The sequence below is a fragment of the Vicugna pacos genome, chromosome 26 (genome assembly GCF_048564905.1).
Source record: "Vicugna pacos chromosome 26, VicPac4, whole genome shotgun sequence".
Lineage (NCBI taxonomy): Eukaryota > Metazoa > Chordata > Mammalia > Artiodactyla > Camelidae > Vicugna > Vicugna pacos.
Genome location: NC_133012.1, coordinates 10,235,778 through 10,261,208, shown reverse-complemented (window position 1 = coordinate 10,261,208; position 25,431 = coordinate 10,235,778). Strand labels below are relative to the sequence as shown.

The following is a 25,431-nucleotide window of genomic DNA, read 5'->3' as shown; positions in this document are numbered from 1 at the left end:
TAGTATAACAAAACTAGAAGTACGTATTTGCTTTCCTGTCTTCTCTCAGCTCTTTAAATTTATACCTCAAATCACATAGAGAAATAGTTATAACATTTATTGTTGTATTTTAATATTGGAAAATTTAATATGTATAACAGTAATACAACAAAAAGTGGAAAAAGAGAAAAGAGCTGTGTAAGAGTAATATTTCTATATCACACTGAAATTAGATCTAAAGTATAAATCTAAAGCTGATTCTGATAATTTAAGATGCATTTGGTAATCTCCACAGCAGCTACTAAGGAAATAAACTTAAAAATATAGTGGAAAAGAAGCAAATAAATTTAAATACATCATTAGAAAATATACACCTAATGCAAAAGAAAGCAGTAAAGGAGGGTTGGAGGAACAAAAAGACGTAAGATTCATTGAAAACAGAAAGTAAAATAGTGGATGTAAATCTAACAATCATATAGTTATAATTAATGACTAATAGTATCATATGATATTCTAAGTAATAATATCACTGTGAATGAATGAATAATGTAATCAAAGACAGAAATTGTACTGGATAAAAAATACGATCCAACTATTTACTATCTAAGAGAGACACACTTTAGATGTAAAGATACAAATAGATTGAAAGTAAGTGTATGGGAAAGGGTATATAGGTGACCCTTGAACAATTCAGGGGTTAGGGGCATGCACCCTTTGCACAGCTGAAAAGATCTGTAGAACTTTATATTTGGTCTTCTGTATCCACAGTTTCACATCCGTGGATTCAACCAACTGTAGGTATGTCTTTTATGTTTAATTTTTATGTTTTTTAGGTATAGAATTTCCACTTGATCCTTTTAGATAGTTTTAAATATACTGATGAAAATACCTATCTTTTCAACTCTTTTATTCATTTTTCTCTATTTTCTTGAACGTATTAATCATAGTTATTTTAAAGTCCTGGCTAGTTAACTCTAAAATTGCCGTCACCTGTGGGTCTATTTCTGTTGCTCACTTTTACTCTTATTGTTCTTTGACATGTGGAGGAATATTTGAATGAAAGCCAGACACCGTTTATTCAAGAATGTGGAGACTTCAGATTCGTGGGGAGGCTTGCTTTCTCCTCCTCTGTACAAAGTGGCAGTCAGTTGCCTTAATTCCATAAGGAATCATGAAGGGCCATGCCTGTGTAAAGGTCCGATTCCCTCAGGCTCAAGCCTAGCCCTCCGTATTTTCATCTAGAATTTTGGTATCTTGGTGGGGAGCATTCTTTTTTCGTGGGTCTCAAATTCTAGTCTTTGTGTTATGAGACTGACAACAGAGCTCTGTTGTGTTCTTCAGAGGCTTTCCAATTACATTTTTGTCTCCTGCCACATATACTGCTTCAGTATTCAAGAAATGTTTGGAGGGAGAAAACCTGCCATGTGCTTGAAACTTTCCAAATGTCCACCAAAATCTCCTCTGCTTTCTTTTCCTGAAGCAGCCCTCCTCCACGGGCTGCTCTGGGCTTTGCCTAGGCTCTCAGCTTCTTGCCCATACGCAGCTTCATCAGTACTCTCGGAGCAAGAGCCACGGCAGAAGCTGGCTCACCTCGCTGCTCCTTGCCTTCTGAAGTCTTGGTTCATTTAGTTCTGGTTGCCTCAGTAACTCTCTTCTGCTTTCGAAAAGATAATTTTTGTATTCCATCTGGCTTTTCTAATTCTGGGTTGGAGCCCTGGTCTTTGGACAACCATTACAACCTACTTGGAAGTGAAAGTCTTTGTGCAGTACACATTTTAGAATAGCTTTCTGTTTATTCACGCATGAGTTGCAATTTAGCTGATTTCAGAATTTAGGGGACATATTTTTCCTTGAAACTATAAATAAAATCTGATTTCATTGCCTTTTTGGCATTTAGAGTTTGATGAGAGTCTGATTTTTATTCCTTTTGTGGATATACCCATTTAAAAAAATGTCTGTTTTTAAAAAGTTTATTTTTTTCTGTCTTAATGAAAATAGTCTACTTTCCCCCCCAGGATGTCTCTTTATGTGGGTCTCTTTTCAGTGATTTTTAACAGTTTGTGGTAAGCTCTTTACACTAGGCTCCCTTGATAGTTTTGAGAAGTGTTTTTCACTTCAGCTTTAGGTTTTGCTTCTTTTCTAGTTGTTGTGGTGTCTTCTTAAGAATTCTTACAACACTTAGGTTCAGTCTCTGTTTCCTTTACTCTGCTATCTTTTCCATCAACTTTATTTTTGGTCATTTTGTATTTTTTTTGTACTGCATTCTGAAAAATTTATCAAATTATTTTATGCTTGTATGATTAGATTTTTCCAAGCTTAATCTTATGCTTCATTGAATCCATTTGCATTTGACTCCTAATAGTGTGATTTTTATCCCCCTTAAATTTTTCATACTTTGTGTCTCTTTTTCTCTTCCCTACTCATATTTGTCTTTTATTCTTAGTTTTTTTTAATCTTGGCTTCCTGCTGCTGTTTCATAGAAGTCATGCCTTCTAATAAGTATGAGAAAATTAAAAATTTTCTTCTCTTTCCTTTAGCAATAATTTTCGGAGATTTATTATCCTTGTACATTTTAAGAATGATCTTCACTTTCATTGCAGTATTTTTAAAATGAATTATTTATTAAGGTATAACTTATATTTATGAAAATACATTCATTTTAAACGAACACTTCAGTTAGCCTTGCTAGTTGTGTGTATCTGTTTATCCACTACCACCATCAAGAAATGGAGTATTTCCACTTCCCTAAAACGGTCCCTGTACTCCTTTTGTAGTTAATACATCCAACATTTATTTCATGGAACCACTGATATGATTCCTATCACTGTAGATTAATTTTAGGCTATTCTGAAATTTCATCAAAGTTGAATAATCTGATACGTACTTTTCTTCCCAGCTTCTTGTAGTCTGCATGCCGTTAGTTTGTTCCTTTTTGTCGTTGAGTAGTATTTCAGTGCATGTGTAATCTGATGTGGCTATCCATTTATGTTATGTTTTGTTTGTGTCCCCCTCAAGTTCATCTTTTGAAGCCATAATCCCCAATGTGATGACATTTGGAGGTGAGGTCTTTGGAAATGATTAGGTTTAGACGAGGTCATGAGGGTGGGTTCTCACGATGGGATTAATGTGCTTATAAAAAGAGGAAGAGACTAGAGTCCTTTCCCCCTCCACGATGTGAGGACACAGCAAGAAGGTGACTGTCAGGAAGCCAGGAAGGGAGCTCTCACCAAAAACCTGACCATGCTATCACTCTGATCTTGGACTTCCTAGTCTCCAGAACTCTGAGAAATAAATGTCTATTGTTTGAGCCAGCCAGCTGACGGTATTTTGTTATGGCAGCCTGGGCTAAAACATGAACTCTGGATTGTTTCCAGTTTGCAGCCATTATGAATAAAATTACTGTAAATGTTCATGCACCAGTCTCCCTTTGTCCATATTTACTTTTAAATCCTTGTATGTATCTAAAACAGCTATTATGAAGTCCCTTTCTAATTTAGTCATTACTGTCTTTGTCCATTTCTATTAACTGATTTTTCTCTTGGATTTGGGTAACATTGTTCTGCTGTTTTCATGTACATAATTTGCATTTGGATGCTACACATTGTTGAGTATCTGAATACCCCTACCTTATCCTTCCCTCCCTGCCTTCCTCTAAAGATTTTGGAATTTTTCTGTGTCAGGAGGTTAATTTATTTCTAGATCATCTTCATACTTTTGAGAATTGGTTTTAAGTTTCTTCCAAGTGGATTTAGCCTAACTCCCAAGGTATGGGCTCACTGGGAATGCTCCAAGTGTTCAGCGATATCTCTCATTGTCGGCTGTGAGAACTCGTACCTCCTGCCCTACCTTAGGGAGCTGTTTAGCTTTCAGCTTCCCAGTGCTTGTTTTTTTCCTGGCAGCTGTTCTTTGCCCGGCTTCCTGGAGTCTCCCCCTTGTGCATCACAGCTTACTACGAAGTCAAAGACTCAAGGACGCCCCTCTGCAGAGTTCTGCAGCTCCTTCTCCGTGTAATTCCCTCCTCTTCACCGTTCCACACCACAAATATCTGCTGCTCCAATCTCCTTGAACTCTGATCTCTATTTCCTCAGCTCAGAGACTGCAGGTCTCTGCTGGGTTTTCCTTTTCCTGTTCCAGGGGCTAATAAATGCCTCCAGGTGGAGAGCTGGCGCAATCATGAGGCTCACCTTGTTTGTTTCCCTTTCCTCAGAGATCACAGTCCTGGGCTGCGTGTTATCTAAGGTCTGAAAATAGTCATTATGTATGTTTTGTCTAGATTTCTAGACATTTACGGCAGGAAGCCTACTCTAGTATCAGCAGTTCATCATGCCTGGAAGCAAAAGTCTTATTTCAGTATTTTCAAGAGGTATATAAAAATTAATTTTTCTATCTAATTATTTCAAAATGGAAAGAATCTGTCCATCCCCAGTATTTTCTTGGAGTCCTGGTTTGCTGAGGTACTACTGTTTACCCTTTTGGAGGATGGTTCAAAACTTCCACATAGATAGCTCGACAGCAAATTGACTTCATCATTCTCAGTGAAATTCTCAGCAGTTACTTGTCTTTCAGCTAATATTGCTGAACATGGAATAGTCGCACAGGACATAGATCTTTGATGGTCTGAATAAATGTTGTATGAAACCTCGTGGTTCCCAGTATGTTGTGTAATTAGGGATCCTCCTCTTTTTATTCACAGGGAAAACTTGGCTGCCCTTCTTTGAGGGTGGTAAAGTACGACTCTCTCTTTCTTTCTGTGTAGTGTGATATGAAGATGTTACATCTTGGCACCACGATAGTAGGTAGAAGGGTGGTAGCCATAGTAGGAAGTGAGCTCCAACTTTAATTTATACAAAAACATTTATTTAGCACACATTATACCTCAGACACTCTTTTGGGAGCTAGAGATAAAAAACTATCTTGAGCTTGCATTCCATTAAATCAGTCCATTGCACTGATAAACCAAATAACCCTGCAGGCGTACTATTTTAGGTTTTTGTAGTTACAATAGACATTTCCCCACCTTTATGGTGTAAAGCCACCTGAGTTAAGTTTTTTGTTACTTGCTGTTAGGAAAGGCAGTCTCCAGTGGGCCCTGGGGCTGGGCTTCCTTACCAAGAGATAAAGAGCCCGCACAGCCTGTGCGGGGCTTATTGCCTTGTGTGGGGGTATCTTTCCCTGTTTCAAGTTCAGCGTATGTGCCTTTGTTCTACTTAAGCATGTATGTCGGTGGCCTTCAGGTGTGCCCCCAGTTTTCAGTATTTCAGCCTCCACAGGGGAGGGGCGGGTTCTTCCATGGTGGTGTGAGAGGGATGCATGTGGGTAAGTTGCCCTGCATCAGCTGCTGAGAGACACCCTCTATGAAAGCTTATCTTGCTCTCTCTCTTAAAGTAAAGCATCGTTCATCCAGAACTTGACTGCATTGTGTTTTTCTTGGCAACTCTGATGCCAGATGCAGTGTGCAGAAGTGTTTGGAGCCCTGGGATGGTAAACGACTTGTGGTGTTCTGCTGGACACTACCAGACAGACTGTTTAGTGAGTTTATACCATAATGTTGTCATTTACCACTGCCAACTCCCCATCCCTCTTCTAATCAAATTCTTGCCTGGTTACTGTTTAAAAACGATATGCATGCAGTATCCAACTAGACTGATAAGAATGACGGCTAAAGTTTACGAGCTTTTAGTATGTATGGAGTACTTTCTAACCACCAAATATGCATTGAATCATTCTGTCCTCAAAACAAGGCAATGAAGGAAGTACTCCTATTACAGATTAGGGTGCTGTGAGCTTTGCCAAAGTCACATTACCAGTAAGTGCGGTGTCAGGATTTGAATGTAGGCTACCTGGTTCCAACAGACGAGCTCTTAACCACAGCGCTGTTCTGCTCAGCACTTGCTTTGATTCATTTACTATATTGTGAGTATATTTTTATGCATTAAAATATCCTCTTACACAGAATTACCAATTACTCCAATACATTCAATCATTTGAATATTATGCTGCATTCCTTTAATCAACATCTTTTTTTTGGCATTTATTTATTTCTAATTTTTTCATTCAAATAATGACTTGCCATGTACATTTTTATATATTATTTTTAGAAAATCTCTCTAATTATTTCTTTAGAAAAATTCCTAGAAGCAGAAAATTTGGAACCAAATGTATTTTAGGATTAAGTTGAAAATTGCAAAGTTGCCCTCCAGAAAATATGCATCAATTTGTACTTCTACCAGGAGTTTATCTTCCTTGGTATTTTAGTACAAAATTTGGGAAGCATTACCATTTAAACTTGAAATTCCTTTCATTCATTTTTAGTACAGATCTTTTTTCTACCCATAAACATTTTATTTCTTAAAGTGATCTGTCCTTATCTTTTTCTCTTCCCTTGGAGAGCATCTACCTGAATTCTGTATTTTTAACATATATTTTGAGTTTTAAAGGATTGGTCTCTGACTTTGCCATGGGTTTAAGGTTTTTTTCCCTGAGATCTTGAGACCTCACTAAAATTTTCATTCAGCAGTACCTTTCATGAGTGGGGTAATTATTTAGATATTGCAGATGGAAATGTTATTAGAAAGTTAAAATAAAAACTGATTTTGGGCTGGAATCACTTAGACTGACAATTTACTTAAATCTCATTAACTAGTTTTCTGTTTTCTTATTTTTTTCTTAAGCCTAGATATCACAGTGACATTTAAACTCACGTTCATAAAGAAAAGCCATTTAATAAGTTCAATACAGTTTATATCATTACTAAGGGTAATGGTGTGGTTTAACTTAAGGGAGTTTGACTTTCATTCTGTTTCCACAGACATTTTGCCATGTAAAGACTTCTCTTTCATACCTGGAGAGAAGTTGGCTCAATGAACACTTCTAATAACTAATACCTGTGATCAGAATGTTGGCTCTTACTTGTACTCACAGTCCCCCTTCCCCGACTATTTATGGATTTCTTAAACAACAATTTCATCTTTATCTTAAGCTGTGTAAGAAAGCAAGTTTCAGGGTGAAGTAGAACCAACATAAATGAAGGTAACTGCAAAGTTGATATTGATTTTGCCTTTTCCCTTCCTGTCTTTTTAGATTGTTTTCTGCACATTTCTCACATCTCTTCTCCTGATTTATGTGAGGTACTCTTTCTTGCTCCAGGCCTCTCACTGTCTTGATATATGAAAGGAAACATCAAAGACTTTCCTCATTTTGGGTTTTGGATCTAACTCGACATTGACAATGGTAAAGGGCTCAATGTCATACTAAGCTTTCAAGTTTAGCTCAGCAGTGCCCTTCATTTCTCTGTACTGATGATAACATTTCATCCCTGCTTGAAGCTTAGATGATCATTCCCGAGTGACTTTAGACTCATCTTTGGAGTCAGAAAATCCCAGAAAGCATCTTTTTTTGGGGCATTTTATTCTATTTATTGAAAACATTCTGAACAAACACACTTTTCTGAGTATAAAATGCCTAGGACTGTAGATCATACTGGGAAAATTGAAATAAATAGTAGAAAGATGCAGTCACATTGTCCTGTTGCACCACAAAATTGTATCTCAGGTTATTTTCTTCTGACAATTAAAAAGTAGGCTCATCAAAATGTAGTTCTGTGTCCCAAACTGATGGACTTTAAAAAATTAATATACTTAATATATATTATATATATTATACTTAATACATAATAATATATACTGAAAATTAATATACTTAATATACTAGTCAAACATCTAGCTTCAGAAGGTGTTGTTTACGCCACAGTCAATTCAACTATTATTATTATTTATATTGTATGTATTTAATGTTTTTAGAAATAAAAAAGTGTTATAAGAATTTCCCTTGTAAGCATTGATTCAAAACTAGCCAAGACTTGATATTTTTTACAAGATAAGTTCTGAAGTAAAAAAGCAAGAAATCTTTGTGTTTGAACTCCTTTCAAGGGAGTGTTCCCAGGCGATGCTACTCAGTTACTGTTCCTTATACAGACTAAAAGATTACTCTGCTTACAGTTAGCGGCTTTACATTTTCATACCTGTGGAATTAGGGAAGTAGCCGGCAAGTTCGCCCTCTCATCTGACACCAGCTGTAAGTTTGGGTGCCCCCAGGATCACCCTCAGGTTGGGTACTTTGCTAGAAGGATTCACAGAACTCACTGAAACCTGTTATATTCATGGTTAAAGTTTATTACAGTCAAAGGAGACATACAAAAATAACCCACAGGAAGAGACACGTAGGCAGAGTACAGGAGATCTCAGAACGTGAGCTTCCAGTGGTCCTCTCCCAGCCGAGCTCGGACTGCATTAACTCCACTGGGAGGATGAGGAGCAGTATGCACACGGTGTTGCCAGCTATGTGTATACTGTGAGATGTTGCTATGTAATGCGGAACCTTGGTGCCCAGGGTTTTTATGGGCGCTTGATTATGTAGACATGGTTAGCTAACCTCAGTCTCTAGCTTGTTTAGAGGTTGAGCTGAAAGCACGTGACCCAAAGACTCTACCATAAATCTGAGTGCTGAATTATCTGGCATAGTCCAAGGCACTCTTATCAGACAGGACATTCCAAGGGCATAGCGCTTGCGTCCCAGGAGCCAAAGGCGAAAGCAAGATCTCTCTTTGGGCAAGGTTAAATTCTTTACTACATGATACCAAATTTAGCAGCTGCCTTTTGATGCCTGTGAATGCATAGTAGGATATGTTTATGCATGTATTTGGGGTAGGAGCAGCGATCTGTCATTTCGGGAAGGTCATAGTGGGGTGGATTTATGTGTAGGTTAGGATGTTTGGATCTGTAGTTAGTTCACCTGAAACCACCAACAGGAAACATTTATCCTTTGGCCAATATTAGGGTGGTTAATATCAAGTATCAGCAGCATACAACATGCTTACATTAAAAGACAAAAAAAATCCAAAACCTTTCTGAGTGCATTTTAGATGAAATCAGTTCTGTCAATGGAAAAGTATATTTGCTTAAGGATTAAGAAAAAAGCAGTGTCTGTTTCATATTTTCCTTAAGTTCATTTCCATTCGTTTTAGAAAACACATCCATTCAGTTAGGATCAACTGTTTGAGTGAGCAGTGAAGGAACAGATAGACAAGGGTCTTCCTGAAAGCTCTTACGGATGGAATTCAACAGTAGAGACTTTTTGTTCCTCTCTGTTTCTTCCAGTTCTGTGAGGATTCTTTATCATCTCTCTCAGAGTTGCCACCTTGCCTCTTCTATTAGGTGAGAAGGTGTACACCATGCTGTCTCCTGCAGTCTTCCCGATCTTGGTTAATCACAGCTCCATCCTTCCAATTGCTCAGGCCAAGAACCTTATGGACATCTGTATTAGTCATTCTTGCTGCGTAACAAATTATCACAGACATAATGAATGAAAACAGGACCCATTTATTAGCCCACAGTTCTGTAGGTCAGAAATCTGGGCATAGTACAACTGGGCTCTCGGCTCAGGGTCTCACAAGGCCAAAATCAAGGTGTCAGCCAGCTGCATTCTTAGCCAGAGCTTGGGTTTTCTCCCAAGCTCATCTGGGTTGTTGGCAGAATTTAGTTACTTGTGGTTGTGGCACTGACGTCCCCATTTTCTCGCTGGATGTCTGCCAGACTTTACTCTTGGGTAACTCCTGTCCTAGCCATGTGGCCCTCTCACAAAGTGGCAGCTTCTTTCTCTGAGCCAGCTGGACAATTTTTTTCCCAGTCTGCTAAGACGAACTTTTATATAATGACACATAATCACTGGAGTGACTAATCCATTACATTTGTCATTTAATGCAACCTAATCAAAGGAGTGACTATCCCATCGTATTCACAGGTCCTTCCCACACTGAAGAGGAGGGCATAAACACCAGGGGTTGGGAATCTAGAGGTCATCTTAGACTTCTGCTTACTACCACATCTTTGTATTGTATTATATTATTTGATAAAATAATCACACACTGCTTATGTAATCTGAAGCAAAACTTGGAACCAATAAAATTTAAAAGAAAAGGATCAACCAGAGACTTTAAACATCCACGTAACTGGAAATAAGAAAATAAAAGAACAATTAAAAAGTTCAATAATTCAAAAATTTAGGAAGGGAGAAAACTAAAAAAAAAATAATAAATTACATAGTTAAAAATGTAAATTGCTAGAAATAAATCCAGATTTATCAAGAACATCACAAATGTTCATTATTCAACCTGCTGTCAATTGGAAGAGAGTCTTAGGTTGGATAAAAAAAATATAGTCGCAACTACCTGCAGTTGAAAGAGTGCGTCTGAAACATAGTGACATAGAAAGGTTTATCCACTAATTCATCCAACTAATGTCTGTGCCAGATAGTTTCTGAAGACTTGCAGTGAGCAAATCAGAGCACCTGCCCTCATGAAGCTCACATTATAGTGGGAGGTGGTGATAGTGGACAAATGAGCAGATACTGTCCTGGAAGCGGATCAGTGCCACTAAGGATGAGGCAGGTGAAGGGATAGAGGGTCGCTTGGTGTGGGAGGCGTGTGTCTTTCAGATGTGCTGTTCAGGGATGCTTCCCTGATTAAAAAGAGATCTGCAGGGATTGAGAGAATGAGCCACGCGGTGTCTGCAGGCAGAGTCAGCGCAGAGACCCTGGGCTGGGGTTGTGCTTGGTGTGTTTGAGTAGCAGCAAGCTGGTAAATGCGGCTGAAGCAGGTGGACAGAGGAGGAAATGTGCAGGGAGAGAGTGTCTGGGGACAGGTCACATCGGGCTTTCAATGAAAAATAAATGGATGGGGAAGGATATTTATTGAGCGCCCATTTCGTGCCACACTTTGGTGCTTAGTTTTGGAAATACGAAGTGGGTAAGACAGATGTGGGTCTTGCTCTCTTGGATCTTTTGCTGAATTTTGTTCTATGAAATATCACTTCTGGTCACAAAAACGCAAACAACAGCAACAGCTTACCCTCTTTGGAAATGGTAGGTCCATCCAGGCTCACCTCGGGCCACGAAAACCACTAATGTCATTATTTCTCTTCCTTCCATCTTTTAAAAAAGCTGTGATCTTTTGTTTGCTCTTTTAAGAGTTTAGTTTAGAATATGACACGGCTGGGCAGTTTCTGGTCTGTCTTTTGGTGATGAATCACTGACCATTCAGCCTTACAACAACTTTTGGCCAAAGCTGTGTTAACCAGTGGCAGGTTTGCCAAACAGCACTTTGTATGACAAAGCACATTTTATTTGTATGCATCTGAGTTTTCTAAATCATCTTTGCCAAGCATTTATTTATGCCACAAAGTTTCCAAATGCTTGCCCCGGTCATTGAGGGGAGAGGTGTTGGTTCCAGGGCAGTAGAATGGGTTGTTTCCCTGCCCACTTTGCATGTTTTTCACCCCATTGAGCCTAGGCGTGGGGCATTTAGAAAAGGATTTATTTGTCACAGTTCAACTGCAAGTAGGACATTTCCTTCTGAGCGTTTTTGGAAATGTATGGCAGTCCCTTCAGAGCTTCATTTGTCTGTGTAGAGATTGCCAAGACCCGCTGCGCTCAGATTTTTGTTAAATGCAGTCAGGAGAACACCTCCTTTTTATTGCTGAGCTCTTAAAACTCAGGAGAAAAAAACAGAAAGCCCTGGAGTGGAGGGTCTATGCAGGTGGGGGAGGGGCCCCAAGGAGCAGCAAGATGAGCTCTCCCAGTTTCGGGTCAAAACGAGTGCCAACTCACAAGACAGAAAGCATGTTTATGCTCGCTACCCTAATGTTTGGTCTGTCTCATTAGACATAGTGAATCATGTTTGCAAACAGGCAGAGAAAATTCAAGCTGTGTGTGTTTATCTTCTTAGAGATAACTTTTGTAGCAGGAGATTTTGGTCATTCTTCCTATTGGTAACTGGTAAGTACTTCTCTGATTCTGAAGTTGTTTTTTGTTTATTTGTTTGTTGTCCCGTTAAAAAAAAGTTCAATTAGGATAACTCTGCCCGTCACCTCATTCTGTCCTGGTGGTACAAGGAGTGGCATCTGATTAGCAAACTAGGTTAATTGTAGTTAGTAATTATAAGAATTGTGTGTTGTCTTCCCAGCTTGACTTCCTCGTGGGAGGGCGGTTGCCCTGGGAGGGCGGGTGTTCCCCCTGCTCGTTCTGCACCGCGAGGCCGAGCTCACCCTGTTGTCCACCGCTCCCTGTGACCCAGTCAGGTGAGTGCCTGATGCTGGGGTTCCGTGGCCACGTCTTCCTACTCAGCCATTTCCTTGTAAAGGCTGATGTTTTAGCTCTACCTTTGGCCTTTTATTTTTCTTGTGCAAATGGTTCAGATCCCTGTTTGGAAAGAAGGGTGCTCTTTATTGATGCCACCTCAGAGATTTCCACTGCAGAATCCCCAAAGAGTGACTTTATGGACGTAGAAAGCAGAAACCTGGTTATCGACCATCACTACAGGAGAGAGACCCAAATTCAAGCCAATAGCTTAAAATGGCAAATTGCAGTAATAGTTTAGCCCTCAAAGTAATCTCTGCATAAAGAGCCTGGCAGTAGTCATTTAACCAACAGAAAAGCTAATCAGCATTAGTCCTACAGAAAGAGGTCTGAGCAGAAGAAATCCACGTGTCAGTGGATCTCTTTGTGAGGGCAAAAGACCGCGAACGCTAATACACCTCTTTGTTGCAGATGAGTTGCTGTCACATTGCCCCAGCAGTGAGCAGTTCTGTGTAACAACTGCTCACTTGGCTTTCCCCTCCAGAACAGCAGTCACAATCGTTAAGCCTTATTCTTAAGCTTTAGTCTGCATGCTGGGTTTCAGCCTGGCTAAATGCTATAAATGGGGAGACGCTGGGACTCAGATGGGGCCCATATGAAGTGGAGTTCTTATGATAGGGGTGTATGTGCATCATAAACTTTTTTCCCCAATGTGTAGATGACATGATTTTACATATAAAAATCCTAAGAGATTCATTAAAACAGTGAGTTCAGCAAGGTTATAAGATAGATCTGTATTAAAAAATCAAGTATTGGATGTGTACACCAATGAAACTACCACCACGATCAAGATAGCTAACAAAATTGTCCATCTATCAAAATTCATCAAATGGTACACCTGAAATATGTGTAGTTTACTGTACAGGAATAATACCAATATAAAGGTGCTAAAAAATCAGTCCTATTTTTATATACTTTCAATGAACAAACTGAAAACGAAATTAAGAAAACAATCCCAATTCACAACAGCATCAAAAATAAAACCTACTTAGGGATACATTTAACAAAAGAAGTGTAAAATTTGTATCTCAAACTATGAATCATTGTTGAAGTAAATTAAAGAGGATCTAAATAAATGGAAAAAAAATCTCATGTTCAGGGGTCAGAGGGCTTAATATTGGTAAGGTGCTAATATTCTCCAGACTGATCTACAGATTCAGCACAATCCCTGTCAGAGTCCTAGGTGGCTTTTTTGTAGAAATTGGTAAGCTGATTCCAAAATCATGAATTGCAAGAGACTCAGAATAGCTAAAACAATTCTGAAAAAGAACAAAGTAGGAGGGTTCACACTTTCTGATTTTGAAACATAACTACGAAGTGATGGTAATCAAGACAGTGTGGTACTGACATAAAGGCAGACATATAGATCACTGGAGTGGAATTGGTATTGACATGAGGATAGACATATAGACAAATGGAATAGAACTGAGAGTCAAAAATAAGCCCGTGCATCTGTGGTCATCTGGTTTAGGACAGTTTGTACATTAAGATATTTTTTGAGAGAGAGAGATCACACTACCTAACTTTTATTACAGTATATTGTTGTAATTGTTCTATTTCATTATTAGTTATTGTTAATCTTACTGTGCCTAATTTAAAAATTAAAGTTTATCATAGGCATGTGTGCATAGTAAAAAAAAGTAGTAGTATATTTAGGGTTTGGTATCAGCCGTGGTTTTAGGCAACCACTGGGGGTCTTGGAACGTATCTCCCATGAATTGGGGGGATTACTGTACTAGCAGCAATATGAGAAGTGGAAGCTATTTAAGAGATTTTACCGATACATTAAAAAATATTATTTTCCTAATTCTAAAGGAAATGCATACTTAATATGAAAGTTATAAAGTAGAAAAATCATAAAAGACAAAAATTATTTATAATCAAACAGCCCATATTTTACCAATGTGAACATTTTGGAATGTTTGCAATTTAAAAAATGGTTTAGATAGTAAATATTTTAATACTAGGAGCTCATATCCCAGTATTTTAAGTAATAATATGTGTTCCCAGCCCATACAAAAGCCCCAACCAATTCCTCAAATATGACTAAAATATTCTTAAACATCTATAGAGAAATAGACAGGAATGTAAAGTATTTAAAGCACCAACTACTTATTTAATACTTGACAGAATCATAAGTGGGTGTGTTTGTGTGTTTTATGAAACAGTGCTGAATAGTGTTGGATAGAAATGAAACATTTCTCCTGCATTGCAAAGAACATGCACTGTCATGTCATTCAAACAGTTAAATATGTCAATGATGCAAAGCAATGCAAGTGACAGTTAGCAAAATGAAATCAACAGGGCAACTTAAAAAAAACTTATTGAAGTATAGTCCGTTTACAAAGTTATATCAGTTTCTGGTGTACAACTTCATGTTTCAGTCACACAGGAATATACATATATTCCTTTTCATGTTCTTTTTCATTATAGGTCGCTACAAGATACAGAATGTTGTCCCTGTGCTATACAGAAGAAACTGGCTTATCTATTTTATATGCAGTAGTTAATATCTGCAAATATCAGACTCCCAGTTTATCCCTTCCCACCCACTTTACCCCCTGGTAACCATAAGTTTGTTTTCTATGTCTATGAGTCTGTTTCTGTTTTGTAAAGAAGTTTATTTGTGTCTTTTTTTTTTTTAGATTCCACAAATAAGTGATGCGGTATTTTTCTTTCTCTGTCTGACTTACTTCACTTAGAATGATGATCCCCAGGTCCATCTGCGTTGCTCCAAACAGCATTATTTTATTCTTTTTTTATGGCTGAGTAGTATTCCAATATATATTATATATTATATAATATATATATACTACAACTTCGTTTTTACCTTAGGCCAAAGATTTTTATTTTTTTTATAACTTTTTTTGTTGAGTTATAGTCAGTTTACAATGTTGTGTCAATTTCCAGTGTAGATAGAGCACAATTTTTCAGTTATACATGAACATACATATATTCATTGTCATATTCTTTTTTGTTGTGAGCTACCACAATATCTTGTATGTATTTCTCTGTGCTATACAGTATAATCTTGTTTATCTATTCTACATATGCCTGTCAGTATCTACAAATTTCGAATTCCCAGTCTGTCCCTTCCCACCTCCTCCCCCATGGCAACCACAAGTTTAGATTCTATGTCTATGAATCTTTTCTGTTCTGTATTTATGTTCTTTTTTTTTAACTTTTTTTATTGAGTAATAGTCATTTTATAATGTGTCAAATTCCAGTGTAGAGCGTGATTTTTCAGTTATACATGAACATACATATATTAATTGTCATACTTTTTTTTCCTGTGAGCTACCTCAAGATCTTGTATATATTTCCCTGTGCTATATTGTATAATCTTGTGTATCTTTTCTACATTTTGAAATCCCAGTCTGTCCCTTCCTACCCCCCACCCCCTTGGCAACCACAAGTTTGTATTCTATGTCTATGAGTCTGTTTCTATTTTGTATTTATGTTTTTTTTTTTCAGATTCCACATATGAGCAATCTTATATGGTATTTTTCTTTCTCTTTCTGGCTTACTTCACTTAGAATGACATTCTCCAGGAGCATCCATGTTACTGCAAATGGCGTTATGTTGTCGGTTTTTATGGCTGAATAGTATCCCGTTGTATAAATATACTACATCTTCTTTATCCAGTCATCCGTTGATGGACACTGAGGCTGTTTCCATGTCTTAGCTATTGTAAATAGTGCTGCTATGAACGTTGGGGTGCAGGTGTCTTTTTGAAGTAGGGTTCCTTCTGGATATATGCCCAGGAGTGGGATTTCTGGGTCATATGGTAAGTCTGTTCCTAGTCTTTTGAGGAATCTCCATACTGTTTTCCACAGCGGCTGCACCAACCTGCATTCCCACCAGCAGTGTAGGAGGGTTTCCTTTTATCCACAGCCTCTCCAGCATTTGTTATTTGTGGACTTTTGAATGATGGCCATTCTGACTGGTGTGAGGTGATACGTCATTGTTGTTATGATTTGCATTTCTCTGATAATTGGTGATATTGAGCATTTTTTCATATGCCTATTAATCATCTGTATTTCTTCCTTGGAGAGTTGCTTGTTTATGTCTTCTGCCCATTTTGGATTGGGTTGTTTGTTTTTTTTTTCTTATTAATTTGTATGAGCTGCTTATATATTCTGGAGATAAAGCCTTTTTCAGTTTCATCTTTTGCAAAATTTTTCTCCCATTCCATAGGTTGTCATTTTGTTTTGTTTATAGTTTCCTTTGCTGTGCAGAAGCTTGTAAATTTAATTAGGTCCCATTTGTTTATTCTTGCTTTTATTTCTATTGCTTGGGTAGACTGCCCTAGGAGAACATTTTTGAGATGTATGTCAGATAATGTTTTGCCTATGTTTTCTTCTAGGAGGTTTATTGTATCTTGTCTTATGTTTAAGTCTTTGACCCATTTTGAGTTTATTTTTGTGTATGGTATAAGGGAGTGCTCTAGTTTCATTGATTTACATGCTGCTGTCCAGTTTTCCCAACGTCATTTGCTGAAGAGACTGTCTTTATTCCATTGTATATTCTTGCCTCCTTTGTCGAAGATTAGTTGACCAAAAGTTTGTGGGTTCATTTCTGGGCTCTCTATTCTGTTCAATTGGTCCATATGTCTGTATTCCATTATATATAATATAATATAATATAATATAATATAATATAATATAATATAATACAATACAATACAATACAATATAATACAATGTCTATCTATCTATACCACAACCTCTTTATCAAGTCATCTGTCGATGGACATTAAGGTTGTTTCCATGTCTTGACTATCATATATAGTGCTGCTGTGCACATAGGGGTGCATGTATCTTTTAGAATTAGAGTTCTCTCCAGATATATACAACAGGGCAGCTTTTAACAAAATATTTAATTGCCAGTTAGTAGCTGCCTGAATGAGGCTAGTGGGAAAGAGAGCTGGAGGCTGTAGTCACAGCATTGCTGCTTGGGGAGTGAAGGGTGGGTTGGTGGTGGGTGATGGGATGTGTGAGTGAGCTGGAGATAAGGTGAGGAAAACAGCAAATATATGAGGTTTCTTCTTATCTAAATTCAGGAAACTTTGTGCTCAGTCTTCTCTTGTTGGGCTTAAGACACCAGAAATTGGTCTGTTTTCCACAGTTCGTTGGAGAAGAATGCTGCAACCTCACTCTTAGATTTGCAGTATTGTCTTCCCCAGAGAATTCTATTCCCTTGATTGAGACGCACATTTATGATTTCTCCCTTGTTTAGTCTGTAAAATTAGGGTCAGCCAGATGGTCAGCGTGACTGATTTTACTTTCTACAAGTAACATTAATGGAAATGAATGCCTAGCCTTTCATTTTATGCAGCACAGATGTTGGCTAGTTAAGCTTGCCTATAAATCATATTTTATCCATAAACTCCAGTGTATTCTATTTAGAACCACAGAGTAAGAAACTAATAAATACAATTAAACTCTTAATCCAGGGAGGACTCAGATTTTAGCCTGATTTTTATTCTCTTTCTCTCTCTCTCAATGCTTTTAGTAAAGTGATACAAAATAAATATCCAGACTGTATGGTTTATATTCTAATTCCTACTTAACTCTTGGAATGGGGTCTTACTAAATTTTGAAATGCTAGTAGGGAAATGGTATTGATGTAGCTTGGAACAAACAGGTGCAGAAAAAGTTTTCGTAGGATGAATTTCTATCTCTATTTTATAAAAATAAACCCCCAGGAAAAGGAATCAGGGTCCGTTAACATAATCACTATTTCTACGCTGCAAGAAAATGGGCTGTTATTCTTTATTTTTCACCACACTGATTAGTTTAAGCACTCACACTCTGGCTTCTGAGCTCCAGTGTCTGTTTCCATGGGAACTGCAGTAGCCAGTAGCCCCTGCGTTGTCAGGCGCTTCTGATAATCTGGGGGAGCTCGCATCTGGGTGCAGGTCAAGTTCTTCCTCCAGCATCTTTGTTCATTTAGTGGTTTCTGAACCTGTAGAGATATCTTGAGATAGAGGAAGCTGAAATATTTAAGTTATATTAAAATGAGTGTGTGCATATATATATATAATATATATATATATAAATAATGTCTGTGTTATAATTTTTACATTATAGTGCATAATGTATTTTTTTTATGGGAGTAAGAATTGATTTAGGAAAAAAAGGGATTTAAGGAAGGCCATATAGCGTAAAACAGAGCTCTTGTCTTCAAGAAACTTAAAATTTAACTCATTAGTTGTCTCCTGTATTCCATGCTCAAAACAAAGATCTTAAAATACTCTATGGAGAATGTTCCAATCAAATGCATGTTCTTCATTCCTGGCTTGAGTTTCTGCCCTGAATCCTTGCCTCTTTTTCTCTACCACGAACCAGGATGTGTAAACTAGAAAGATGTTTAAATATCCTTGCTTTTAAGTCCTTATGTGTTTCAAGTCTGGGGATATCCTTGAGCGGTTAGAGCTTTGATTTATCTCCTCTGGTCCTTACTCTGGGCACTCTTGCTGCTAAGAAGGAAAGCTGTCTCCCCCAAAGTGTCCTCAAACACATCTCTCCCTGAAACAGCCTCCAAGAACTCCTTATCAAAAGCCCCACGAAGACTCTGTGCTGTAAGGGCCCCTTAGATTTTACATTGCTCTCACTTACCGCCCCCCCCATCCATCCTTTCATCCCTTCAACAAATACTGAGAGCCCCCATGTGCTGGGCCCTGTGCTAACAGTGAGTACGAAGTCTGCCTTCGTGAAGCTGAGAGTTTAGTGGGGAAAAACCATCATAGAAGTAAACACATACCTCATCTAACAACATGTCACACAACAATACAAACACACACCTCATCACATAACAATAAAGGGCTTCAGTAAGTATTATGAGATTTCCACAAAAAAGAATAAGGGGTGGGACCTAATTTATACCGGGGTAGGATTCATAGAGGTTACTTTCTACACTCAAGATGCAAGTACTGAGTCTGAAATACGTGGGGTGGGACAGATGGAAGAGAACGTCTCCTGGGTTGGGGACTTTCTACAACTTCCCTAACCACTTTCTGCCTTTGCCCTCACCTCTGTTGAGCATCTTTATGGTGGTCCTTTAGTGTTCTGTCATCAGTTTTGGTATTTAATTGCATAATAGATTCCTCTTTGAGAAAAGGGAAGTTTGGAAGCAGCGATATAGACACTCAGCAAGGAACTAGCAACCCAAAGGCACCCACGTATCAAAAGGACAATGCAGACAGCAAGGGTGAGGGCAGTGGTTGAGGCAGCTGACGAGGGCTGCAGGGGAGGCAAGGACTTGGGCTGGACCGAGAAATTTCTTCTACACCCAGCCTCGTGTTCTGAGGCAGCAGCTGCCAAGTCCAGAGCCTCTCCAGGGGTGCTCTCTTCTCTCCACGTGGCAGGGCGACCGTGGCGGTGAGGGTGGCCTGGCTGCAGGTCGCTGGCTGAGGACTCATCTGATGACCCCTGGCAGGTCCCTGGCGATGTGATACACTCAGTCACACTTCACAGTGGTAAGTGTGCTGTGGGACAGGATCAGTGCAGCCTGAGAGATAGCCAGTACCTCTCCCCATGTCCAGACCGATGAACAGCTTATGCTGGGTGAACAGAAATTAGTATCGACCTCATTCACTTTATTGCTTGTGAAATCACGGCAGTGACTTTTAGGATGGCTGGTCTTCCCCTTCCTTTTGTGATGTTAAGAGGTCATCCCATCATTTCTGGCTTCTATGGATCCTGCTAGAATGTCAACTAGGGATAAACTTGGAGTTTGGGACTGGCAGATGCAACTACTACGTACAGAATAGATGAACAACAAGGTCCTATTATATAGCACCGGGAACTAACTATATTCAGTGGCTTGTAGTAACCTTCAGTGAAAAAGAATATGTATATATGTATATGTATAACTGAAGCACTGTGCTGTACACCAGAAACTAATATAACATTGTAAATCAACAATACTTCAGTTACAAAAATGGGGAAAAAATGAAAGTAATGCATTTTTTCCCTCTGACTGTTTTTAGGATTTTCTTTTTGTTTTCTATGTTAAATATACCTATTTTTGGTACCAGAAAGATTTTGCATCCGATGAGTTTTGTTGCTGGCTTAGTCACATATTATAGAGTAGTTTAGAATAAACAAAAGGTGTAAAATACACTCACAGGTTTTGTTTTACAGCTTTATTGAGGTATAACTTAAATACCATGGAATTCACCAACTGCAGGTTTACAATTCAGTGAATTTAGTATGTTTATAGAATTGTGTAACTGTCACCACAGTCCAGTTTTAGAACTTTTCTATCCCTTGATTTTTTTTTCCAGGCCCTTTGCTATCAGTTTCCACTTAACATACTTTCTCTCTGCCTCCATTTCTAGGCAATCACAGAGCCACTTTTTGTCTCTGTAATTTGTCTTTTATGGGTATTTCATATAATTAGAATTACCCATGTAGTTTTTTATGTCAGGTGTACAATGTGTTGATTTGATACACTTACATATTGCAGAATGATTATAACTGTAATGTTAGCTAACACCTACGTCACATCAGATGATTACCATTACTGTTTTGTGGTAAGAACATTTAATATTTGCTGTCTTGACAACTTTCAAATATATAATGTACTGATAGACTTATTGTGAGCTATAATCACAATGCTGTGCTTTAGATTCCCAGAACTTATTCAGCTTCTAACTGGAAGTTTGCGTCCTTTGGCAGATATCTCCCCATCCCTCCCACACCCTGTGACTGGTGACCACCATTCTACTGTTACTACAAGTCCAGGTTTTTTAGATTCCACATATACATGAGGTCACACCGTATCTGTCTTTCTCTATCTGACTTATTTAACGCATGTTGTCACAAATGGCAGGATTTCCTTGTCATGGCTGAGTACAATTCCATTATATGTATGGAATATATATATTTTCACATCTCCTTTATCCATCTGTCCATTTGTTTACAGATGCTTAGCTTGTTTTCATATCTTGGCCATTGCGAATAATGCTGCAATAAACATGGGAATGCAGATATCTGTTTGAGATCTTTGGATAGACATATACCCAGAAGCAGGACTGCTGGATGGTAGGGTAGTTCTAGTTTTAAATTTCTGAGGAACCTCCATACTGTTTTCCATAGTGGCTGCATCAATTTGCATTCCCTCCAGTGCATTAAAATTCCATTTTCTCCACCTTATTGTCAACACCTGTTAGTGACATTTCTTGATGACAGCCATTCTAACAGGTACAGGGTGATCTCTCATTGTGGTTTTGATTTGCATTTCCCTGGTGATCAGTGATGTTGTACTTTGTTTCCTGAACCTGTTGGCCATTTGTATGTTTTGGGAAAAATAGCTCTTCAGTTCCTCTGCCCATGTTTTAATTGGATTGTTTATTTTTTGTTATTGAGTTATATGAGTTCTCTGTATCTAATTTGGATATTAATTCCTTATCAGAGATATGATTTGCAAATATATGCTGTTATTCTGTAGGTTGCTTTTATATTTTGCTGACTGTCACATGAAAGTATTTTTGGTCCTTTTTAAATGTGATATATATTGTGGTATATGTATCATAGTATATAACATCCAGATTATCTTCTGTTTTATGTTTTTTCACTTGATTATCAGTTACATTTTTATAACTCTTCATGTATGTAGCAACTTTTTATACTATGACAATGTGAATAAAAGAAACTTGGAAGTTGTGGGTGGTACTGTTTTCCATTAAAAAGTTTCTCACTTTTTTCTCTTAGGAAGATAGTTTGAGAGGCATGTCACTTCAGTCTAGTCAGAGGTGATCTGTATTGAGACTGGATTAGGGTTTTTCTAAGATCTAGTTTGCCTCTGGTTAATCCCTGGACTAAATTCTTTGTGGTCTCTGTCTCTTGACATTTCTCTCCTAGGAAGATTCAATTCTGACCACTAGAGGTTTTGAACATAGCTCTTTAGGTTTTTGCCCTACTTAGCTTCAAAATCTGTAGACGTCTTAAAGACAACAATATAAGCCATAAAATACCCTCCTGTGGTATTTTTTATCCTGAGAACCATGAAATTGTGGAAGTTTTACTCTGCCTTTCCAAGTTCGCTCCTGCAGCCTCCCCTGCTGCCTCAGAACCCAAGCACTGTGACCCTCTGTGAAAGCTGACCTTGCTGCTGGGGCTTCTCTAGCTTCTAATACAGGTCAGCAGCTGTGACGCCTCTAAATTCACAGCTTCTTTCTCCTTTCCCCAGTAGGGTCCCTCTACAGGGGCCAACTTCAGTCATGCCTATTTTCAAATTGTTAAGTGACCCCAGGAAAGAAAATGCCTGCTGATTTTCCACTCTCCTGGGAAAGGCTGGTCTGAAATTTTACTTCTTTGGTCCTCATTGACTCCACAGCTTTCTGACATATTGGTATGTATGACTTTTGTAATTTATGTGGTTTTTTTTCCCCCTAGTTGTCAGGAGGAAACTTGACCTGCCACAACCAACTACATCCTTCCCAGAAGCGAAGTTCATTTTTCTGTTAAAGAGGAAAAAAGAAGTGAACTCCGTAATCTGTAAACCAGTAAGTTTGTTTTAGATACCAAGCAAAATTCTACAATTTGTTATTTATGGAGTAGATGGAGAGTTACTATAAACACACACACTAAACTAAAGCTAATGCAGAATCACTGAGAATAATTATCTGTAAATAGAATAACTCCATTTCTTTGATCTCCCCGCCCCACTTTGGTCAAGGTTGCAGAAAAAAATAGATATGGTCTATCTGAAACTCAGAAAGATATTTGACAAAGGTTTTCAGGGTATCCTTGTTAAGATGAAGAAATGTGGGGTTGATGCTAATGCACTGAGATGGCTTTATACTATAAAAGGATCTTAACCTGTGACTCTGGGTGACTTTTTGAAGAGATCAGTGTGAGTTTGAAGAAGTGTTTCTGTGAGTATAGCACTTGTTATCCAGACCAGCTAGGAGATTTTAATCAATGAATTTGATGAAGGCAAAGATAGCACACGGATCATGTCAAGTCAGTGAATTCCAGTAGACTGAAAGAATCAAGGATCAAAATATTTTCGGCAGGCTGCAATAAATAAATGTAATGGGTACAAATATAATATCCTGCGTTGGAATAAAATAAAAAATAAAAATGCAGGCTGAAAAAGGCATAGCTTACGGAATACATGTTTTAAAAAATCACTTGGGAATTATTGTTGGCATGATCTCAGAATGAGTCAACAGTGTGCTATGGCTGCTAAAAAGGTCAGTATGATTTAGCCCAGCATTTAGTAGAATGTACGCTACAGAATGAGGTAGCTGGCGAATCCATTGTACTGCATCCTCCTTGGACATATGCTGTAGAAGTTACGTTCTGAGCATCATAATTTCACGGGGTGGGGAACCAGATCTGAAGCTCACCCAGAAGAGTGTAACCAAGATACAAAAGTGGGGAACATAAAGACAGAAATAATTGCAGGATGTAAGAGTGTCTAACTTGGGAAAGAGAAGGTTCTGAGAGATAAGAGCATTGTCTTCAAACATATGCAGAACTGCTTTGTCTTTGAGGTTAGAACCAGAAGAGAAATAGGGGGAAAGCTTGCATTTCTAACATTAAGAAGAGCTTTTTCAAAACACTTACATAGGTGTCTGAGTCTTGGATGAGGCTACTTGGTGTAGCTGTGAAGGTCTAGGACTTCTGGATCAGGAAGAATGTAACAGTGGACTCCTCTGTCATTTAGAAGCTCTGTGGTGTAACCTAATCCTGTCCGGCTCTCAGTTTCTTTATTTCTCAAATGGGGACAATTAATAGTACCATTTTTATAATCATTATAAAAATCAAGGGAAATAATTCAGGTAGAGGGCTTGCCATGGTGTGTGGCACATTTTATACGCCCAATATATGTGAACTATTTTTGTGGTACTGAGATGTGGTAAGAAAGGCACCCGCCGCTTACACCGGACACGGTTTTTTGTCGGTAAGTACGAAACCAAGCCTCAACTCAGAATTTAGACTTAATGCCCGAAACGTAGGTCCCAGAGATGCTGACTTAATCTGATGTTACCATGAGGAGTCTACAGACCATAAAAGGTAATTCTAGAAGACTTTTCAGGTGTCATTTTCACATAGATTGTCTGCTTGGACGAACTCGTAGTATGAGTTGAGGAAACATCGATTTATTTATTCCTTCTAGGTGGGCAATTTTAGCCAAATGATGCTTACGTGTGCAAACACGCATCCTGAATTTTCCAAGTACGGCCAGTTTCAAATAGCTTACTCCTTCTCCCCTCAAAGTACATTATTACACGTATGTGTAAGATGTGGTTGGAAAGACAAGCAGAGTCTATATATGTCGCCCAGTTGTGCTGAGATGGTCAGAATCATTTTCTGTTAAGAAACATGGTTCAGAAATAACTGTGAGGCCCCATTTTATGCTCATCAGCAAAGATGAATGTAACACCCAGAAAGGATAAAGAGCAGTGGGAATGCAGACTGCTCGGGGAGCGTGAGTTAATAAAACCACTCTGGATACCAATTTGGTAATATCTATTAAAATGGTAGATGAGCACACTGTATGACTCAGCACATCCATTTCTGTATATCTGCCAGAGACACTCTTGCACAGGTGCAAAAGAAGAAACAGATGGAGTGTTCCTTGTAGCATTCAACATAAATGTTCACCAAGTGGAGAGAGAATAAATAAGTTATGGCTCAGTCATCTGAATGAATTTTATACCAAAACTGAGATGAATACACTAGAGGTACTTCTGTAAGTGTGGACTTGTTTTAAAAACTAATACTGAGTGAAAATACTCTGTGGAATGATGTTTATAATGATCCCACTTACAGAGAAACTTGACTGTAAAATAATGTCTGTGGTTGTAAATATGGAGCAAATATATAGGAAAGTAAGGAGAAGAATGGGGGAATTGTAAATGGAGGAGGGTGTTAATTCTATCTGCAATATTTTATTTTCTTAAAAAAAGATAATTCTGAAGCAAATGTGGAATAATGTTAATATTTGATAAAGGAGGGTATTAGGTACATAGCATTTTACTATATTACTCTTTTCTTATCTACATGTTTAATATATTTCACAATCCTTTTTTCCTTTTTAAGAAAGAAGGGATCTCTTTTCTATGTCCTTGCTCACTTTTTCTGGAAATGGGTCTGGTAAGACCCAGGGGACTAAGACCGCTGGGTGGACCTGAAGAAAGAGGAGAGTCTGCCTCTAGTTTGGTCTCATAATTTAAGAGGCAGAAGGCATTGTCAAGTCTCCTGTTCAGTTCAGCTGGCTCACCAGGTTTGGAGGTCACACAGA

At 38.2% G+C, this 25,431-nt stretch overlaps 1 long non-coding RNA gene across 3 annotated transcripts in view; it reads left to right on the top strand.

The window, feature by feature from the left end:
- Window positions 1-25,431, top strand: part of LOC140689592 (uncharacterized) — a 113,994-nt gene that overhangs the window by 30,868 nt on the left and 57,695 nt on the right. For all 3 annotated transcript variants that reach the window (XR_012064629.1, XR_012064630.1, XR_012064631.1), the window contains exon 2: window positions 22,572-22,681. This is a non-coding gene — a long non-coding RNA (uncharacterized lncRNA). The remainder of the gene's footprint in view (window positions 1-22,571; window positions 22,682-25,431) is intronic.